Raw genomic sequence first — 7,122 nt, forward strand, 5'->3', positions numbered from 1 at the left:
CGCGCAAACTTTGCCACAACAACAACCGCCACCGCCGGGCAGGGGGGAGCGTGGGGGARGGGTGGCGAGCCGTGCCCACCGCGGCGAACCGCCGCCGCGCAGAAATGCGGGATTTCCCCCAGATTTACTCATTTTGCAATTAAAAAAACAAACTGCCTCAGCTCCCCGCCCCCGTGCCCCCTTTCTCACACACCTTTCGCGAACTTGAGGCTGCCGCGCACGGGGAGTTTTCCCGTACACCCCCTCCGCAGCCCGTCGTTACTCGGGGCCGCTGCCCCCCCCCGCCCCTCCCGGGGCACCGGGGCCGCGCTCACCCCCCCCCGCCGCGGGGTAACGGGGCACCGCCGCGCCGACTGGGGGGGAGGTGGGGGGGGTTCTGCCACGCTCAAGATGGCGCCGGCAGCCCCTCGCGGAGCAACCGCACGGCTCCGCCACCCCCCAGTACCCGCTCCGCAGCCCGCACCAGCCCCTTAAGCACAAGGCTGCTGCCTAAAAGCCGGGCGCGATGCTATCTGAGCCACGGAAGGGGCTAAAGGGCAATAAAAATCACCCTCACGCGGAGCAGTGTCTCTGCCACACTCAACATGGCTGCCAGGCCGAGGCAAAGGCCGACAGAGCCTGTCCTCGGAGGGCGGGATATAGGGACCGAGCGATGATGATTGGTCGGCGGGACTGAGCGAACGCTGTGCTGACGCTTTGCGGCCTYTTATTGGCTGAGGCGCCTGTCTGTCTAGAACGGAGTGGTTTTGAAAACCCGGAGCGGGTGCGTGGCGAAGCGTTGGAGCGGAGTCGGGAGTACCTGCCCCAGGGGAGGGGGTCCCGCCACGCCACGGGGGCGCGACCCTCCGCGGGGCTGTCGTGGACGGGGCGCGCTTCCCGCGGCTGCCCCGGGCCTCGGCCCGCAGCCTTGCTGCGGGAGAGCTGCCGGGAGGCCGCGAGCACSCCTGCGCCGCCCGCCTGTCGGGGTCGCGGTGAGGCGCTGCGGCCCTCCCGCCCCGTCCCGGCTCGGCGTGCGGAGGCCGCCAGGCGCCCTCGGCGCGGAAACGCGCCCCCCTCCCGCGCCGCGCCTGGGCCTTCACGCGCTGTAGTACCGCGGCTCCGCGGGAGGGGCCGCGGCGCCTGCGACCTTGTGTCGGCCGCCGACCCTCTGCGTGACCTTGAGCCGGGCATCCGGGCCCGGCCCGGGCCCCGSCGCCGCGCCTCGCCGGCTCCGAGGCCGCCAGCGCTCTGCGGGAAACTCCCGCTATGCGTCAGAGCCGCTCTCGGCGCAACGGTGCTTCGCTCGCAGCTTTCGGGTGCCTGCGGTGAGCGAGTATTTAATCAGCCGAGGCCTTGGGGGGATAACGCGTCTGGTGTCCTGCACTGATCTGACCGCGGGGCGGTGGAGAGCGGAGCCACGCGGTGAGAGCCCTCCGCATGCTCCCGGGAGGACGGGGCTGTAGGTGCTGGGATTTCTCGTAGCTGCTGGCTATGCTCGTGTTCGAGACGGGGGCAGCTGCTGTCTGTTCCCCCATACGAGATGGCAGTAAACAGCGCCTGTGCRTTTGGGGCAGGTTGCTAGCAGGACTGGAGGCAGGAGCGCCCTCTGCCATAACTGCGCCGGGGAGTGGCGGTTGGTGATTCTCTGAGTACATCCGAAACAGGAAAGAAAACCCCCAAAACCCAGCCCTAAAATAAAACACTTCTGCTGCGACTTGGCTTTAATGTGTGTCTTCTCAAACGCGGGATGTTCTTTTGCCTCTGAGATTCCCACGTTTCAAGAATGCTTGGATAGAGAAAAAGAGTTTAAAAAAAGACGTGAGATATTTGGAGAAGAAAAATGGGAATCCTCAAGGGATGGTCACACCAGGATCCCATAGAGAGAGAGAGAGGGAGGAAAAGAAACAACCGAACTTGGAGTGAAAGCAAAACTGCCTTAAACCACTCTGTGTAGGAAATCCACGCAGAGCTGGTTTGCTGTAGTCTCCCCATTCAGCGGGATAACCCGGCTGGTGTGTGCCTGCTCGTGCAAGGCAGAGAGAAACAGACGGAGCTTGACATTTTATGCCTCAGCGGTCCAAAAAGAAACAACAAAAAAACTGTTGCCTGTAAAAGGCAGCTGCTACTTTACCTCTTCTCCACCCCTCCCGCCAGCCCGAGCTGGGGGAGAGGCTCTGCAGGGAGCAGCGAGGAGGAGGAGGAGAGTGGAAGGAGAGTTTGCAAAAGTGCCTGAGCATCGAGACAGAAGTTTCCAGGAGCGAGCTCTGCCTGGGACCGCGGTGCTTGGGCTGGCCTGCCCTGCTCCGTCTGCGGGAGGTGATCGCTTCGGCAAACCAATCGAGGCGCTGAAGGAGGCGGTAGGAGTTTTTGCTCCTCGTCGGCCGTTTCCCTAGCTCAGCAAGTAGCAGTCTCTCTAATCCCCGGTGAAGATCCTGCTGCTCAGGCGATTATTTCATTGCAGCAAGCTGCTCCTCAGAGGAAATTCTCATTACGCTCTTCGGAGAGGCAGGGGAGGGGCGACTGTCACTCAGGCGCTCTGGAAAAAACAAGAGGGATGAGCCTGCAGCATCCCCGGGCTCCAGCGCACGAGACGTGTTAGTGTTTCTAGGTCAGGCTGGTGATGCGGGACCTGAAGCTAGCGGAGATGACATCCTGGCTGTGTCACCTTCTGTTCCCCTATGGGCAAGGGTGCATGTGGAGCCCATGGCTCTGTGGCCAGTCCCTTGGCAGGAGGGCAGCAGTGCAGGGTCTGGAGCAGTGGGGGAGAAGGAGGACCTGTGGGGGGCTGTGGTGATGGTGGCAGTGGGGTGGTGGCAATGAGCTCCACATGTGTTGGGAGGGATGTGGGGGGGGGCAGTAAAGGTGGTTGAGGGCACAGGGGCCATGCCACAGGTTTGAAAAGCAGCTGCATGAGATCATGGGGCCAAGGCCTTGCCACAGGAGGCAAAGATTGTGCTTGGAGAGCACCAGCCACCCCAGCTCAGGGAAGAAGGAAGGACAACRCTGGGGAGACGAGCCAGCCTTCTCCCCATATCCTGGGCAGCTGCTTCTCTGTCCTTCCTCATGAACCATGTCAACACAAGGCAGCAGGTCTCTGTGGTGTGTTTAATTAAGGGATGGAGACATAGACTTCACCTTCCCTCAGAGGATTGCAAAAGGCCCAGGCGGGCCCCACACTTCAGCTCACGGCCATCCATGCTCCTACATGTGCTCTGCCCCAGCGTTACAAAACAGCACTCTGACTCACTGACATTTCCCAGCCCTTGGTGCTAACCAAGCTGGGAGAAATTTGCAGCAGCCCTTCAACAGGACGCAGGCAGCCATAAAGTTTTTTGTGGCTCTGCCCCCCACTGCTGGTGCCCAGAGCAGGCGGGTGCTGGGGAGGATGCAGCTCCGTCCATCCCACATCCTCCCTCAGGCCTCCGGAGTGTGGATGGCTTTCTAGGGAGAGTTATCCCTGGTGACTGCAGGATATGGGAAGGGGAATGTGACCTCTCCAGGTTCCTTCACCCCAGGCTGCAATGACACCATGGTCCCTTGACGTCCAAGATGCTTGCAGACTTCTGTGCCTCTTCTCCATGAGCTCAAGGAAGCCTCTGCCCCGAAAGGCTGAGAGGCTGTAGCAAAGCACCCTTTCTGCCTCTCCTAGCTGGGTGCCTGCAGGAGCTGAGGGTAGCAACACATCCCAGCACTGCTGCTAAAACTGCTCCAGCCTAAAGCCAAGGTGGGGACGTGATGAGAATGAAGCCTCAGGTCTGAGACACAGCCTTTTCTGGGGAGCCCACAGRTGGTGGGAGGGGATCCCAGCGTCACCCTGGGTGCTGAGTGCCAGCACCTGCGGCGCTGTGCCCAGGAGCCAGAGCTCTGCACCCTATCCTGCCCATGTGCTGGGATGGCCACGCTGGGGCCAGACTGCCCGGTTTAAAGGCAGCAAAGCTGACTGTGGCCTTTCTGCGCATGGAAGGGCGAGTAGGGCCTCTGGGCAGCCTGTCCTAGAGGCAGGGAGAAGAGGTGTGTGCATCTGGGTGGGAGTTTGGTAAAACAGTTGTTTCTCTCTTTTAATCAGTTTTCTGTTTTCCCCCCTATTTGAACATCGGTTGTGACTATGAACCTGAGTGAACAACTCTGTGGATCAGACACAAGGCAAGTACCTATTGCACGGAGATTATACACCCACACTCTCCTCGGGCTTGGGCCTTGGGCCAGAGATGTGGTTTCACTCCTCAGGGCTCTTGTCCCAATGCTAAAAGTGATACACAGAAGAGATTTAAAAGAAGAGAAAGAAAGGAAGTGGGAAGGAAGGAGAGAGACCAGATTTTCTTCCTCCCTCCCTGCCTCACCCAGTACTTTGCAAACATGAGGTCTTAGAAGTGTCTTTGGGAGGAGGGAAAGCAACTCTCCCTCATTTGCCCAGAGCTGGATGTGCAGTGGGGCAGGGTTTGCTGCATGGCACAGCCCACTGCAGCCACACGACCCTGAATGCATGGTGCCTCCAGCCATCTCTCCCACCGTTGCAGGACTGGACATCCCCAGAGGCCACCCAGCACTCCCAAGCCAGCCTTACTGGCCATGGCATGCCATGGACCATCGTCGTCCTCCTCGGACACCACGTGGAGAGTCACAACTCGTTCATCTCGTCCCTCCTTGCCACATCTGCACACCTGGGAGAAGACAGACATGCATACACACACATTCAAAAAACCAAGCCCAAATCTGGATCATTATCTAAGAGAATTAATTACTGGCTCATGAATATTCAGATTAGAAACTCTGCTGAACCTGGCRGCAGTTTGGAGCCTGGGGCAGCCCTGGAAAAAAAAAAGAATTCCACTGGAGAGATATAAATCACCTCTCCCCTCTATCGCTTTCTCAGTGGAGCGCTACCTCCTTGGAAAGCCAGAACCTTGATTTCCTTTTTTCTCCTTCTTTTTCATTTTTAATCTGCGCGGGGCCCCTGTAATTACAATGGGCTGCTTTAGGGCTTGTGTTATTTATTGGGTAAGAGTGACACACCTACCCAGCTCCAGCCGCCTGCCTTCCCACGTGTCGCGGCTTGTTGTTCCTACCCAAGAGCACCCACCCCACCATGCCACGCTTAGCCAGTTTAGCTCAAGACAGCGCGGGCAGTGAGAGTGGGCCTGAGGGGTCTAAAAAGGGATCATTACCCTGAATCGATGCACTAAAGACACCTCTGTGGTGTTGGAGCACCCTTGGGCAGCAGCGGGAGTTCTCTCTAGCTGCTGTTTCATTTTACTGCAAAACAGTCTAATGCGTATTTGTGTGCTGGTACAGGAGGAACCTGATGCTGCCAAAGCTCACACCTTGTTTCATTCCAGTCATGAAATCTTTGGCCTCATTTTCCAGGTGGGGAAACCAAGGCACAGAGTGTGGAAGTAACTTTCCCAGGGTCATCCAAGAAATCAGAAGATCCCTCTGCTCCTTCCCTCGGCCTCACRTGCAGCTGGGTGAGAAGATGCTAGCCAAAGCATTTGGCTCAACCGTTCGGCTGGTATACGGGGCCTGTCTCTGTGTCCCTCAGCATTGCTCTCCGCATGCTGCCATCTGCYCAGCCCCACGTCCCTCCACTAAACCCTGCTACCCCTGCACAAAGGCCTGGCCATTTGGAGAAYGCGAGGAGATGAGCACTCAGGGCTGAAGACCACATGGCCAGGGGAATTAAATAATTGATGGCTCAGAAGTCTCCAGCAGCTACTGAATCTCCAGGGGCACCATTCGAGAAGCAAGGCAGAACCCCAGACCGTTTTCTCTGATACAATGCCAGCGTGTGTCTCTGATTGCTGGGGCTTCTGGTGGGCTGAACACGTGGGGCACCAGAAATGAGAGCGCTTCGCCGCACATCTTGCCTCTGAGCATGCCCGGCGCGCTGCGGCAGCGCTGGAGGGACTGGCTGTCTTCCAGCGTGGCAGGGAGGAGATGGGGTGAAGAAGCAGGCCGCTGCTTCCAGGCTGAAAGCCRCAGGTGTGCCCTCGCTCACACAGTGCTGTGAGGGGTGGTTTCCACCGATCAGTTCCCTCCAGCCTTGAAAAGGGAAGGTGAAGGGGGGAGGAGGAAAAAGTCAAAAAAACAAGGTGGGAACCCAACTGTTCCCTATACATGARCATGGTTCTGTCAAAAAGCAGCAGGCTCCAGACAGGCGAAAGGAGCAGCTCTTCCCCCATGATGCACAGTCAAGCTGTGGCCTCCGAACTGTGGGAGCAGAGAAGATGGCTTAAAAATTTACAGGCGAAAAGCCACAGGACAAATTCACCATAGAAAGTGGAAGAAATAAAATACAAAGGTCCCGCTCCCTGTTCTGGAAGTCCCTCAGCTACAAAGTATTGGCAGATGGGAGGGAATCGCTTCCTCGTCACTCCGTTCCTGCTCTCTGCTGCAGGCGTTGAGGCAGAGGCAGTGATTGCTCCATACGGCAGAGACGCATCGAGCACCGCAGTGTCACAAGGTGAGAGGCTTGGGCAGATCCTGGACATCAGCCCCACAAGATCCTCATCAATGCTGAGGAGGAAGAGTATTTCTGAACCAAAACTCTCTGACAGAGCTGCCTCAGGATTTTTCAGGCTGCAGTGTGAAGCATCTTCCTGAGCTAGACATATTTGTTTTTTGATATTTAATCTGCCAATAAAAGTGGTGCATGACCAGATTGAATATTTAGTTTAATTTACGCTAACCAGGAGCTGGATGGCATTTTGTCTGATGGAAAATGTTTGCAGCCCTCTCTTTTTAACTGTTTTTTTCATAAAAAGTTGTTGATTTTTTTTCTTGGGATTTGTTAGCATTTTTTTTCCCCTTGTGATGCTGTTATGGTCTTTGTTAAGGACGATTTTCATTTACCAGCACAAGAGTTTAATGAACAAGCTATCTGAATAACTGTTTGGACAAGTATTAAAAAAAGAAGAGAGAAAAAAAAATCCATTTCAGATCCATTGAAATAGCTGTCCTCAACTTCAGTAATTTGCAGAAGAGTAGTTTCTTCCTTTTTTTTCCTAGCATACTAGATGAAACAGTTGAAAGTGTTTGAAGCTGGCAAGAAATGCATTTCTAGCTCCTGATGTCATGAAAATATAAATTGGCAGATTTTTCACGCAGAGTCAATGTGTAGCGATAAGCACAATGTCATACCTTTAG

General features: G+C 56.3%; 2 long non-coding RNA genes across 3 annotated transcripts in view; one reads left to right on the forward strand and one right to left on the reverse strand.

Annotated features, from left to right (window-relative positions):
• Positions 1-208, reverse strand: part of LOC146584235 (uncharacterized) — a 10,455-nt gene extending 10,247 nt beyond the window's left edge. Inside the window, exon 1 of the long non-coding RNA XR_014898234.1 lies at positions 194-208. This is a non-coding gene — a long non-coding RNA (uncharacterized LOC146584235). The remainder of the gene's footprint in view (positions 1-193) is intronic.
• Positions 209-2,832: 2,624 nt separating this feature from the next.
• On the forward strand, positions 2,833-6,762 carry LOC146584236 (uncharacterized). 2 transcript variants are annotated; one of them, XR_014898237.1, is made up of 2 exons: positions 2,833-4,122; positions 4,497-6,762. It is a non-coding gene; the product is annotated as an uncharacterized LOC146584236 (long non-coding RNA). The 2 variants fall into 2 exon arrangements; XR_014898238.1 differs by having other exon boundaries at positions 5,344-6,762.
• Positions 6,763-7,122: the final 360 nt, after the last annotated feature.

Source organism: Rhea americana, unplaced genomic scaffold (assembly GCF_003343005.1).
Source record: "Rhea americana isolate MKP2758 unplaced genomic scaffold, rheAme1 scaffold_96, whole genome shotgun sequence".
Taxonomy (NCBI): Eukaryota; Metazoa; Chordata; class Aves; order Rheiformes; family Rheidae; genus Rhea; species Rhea americana.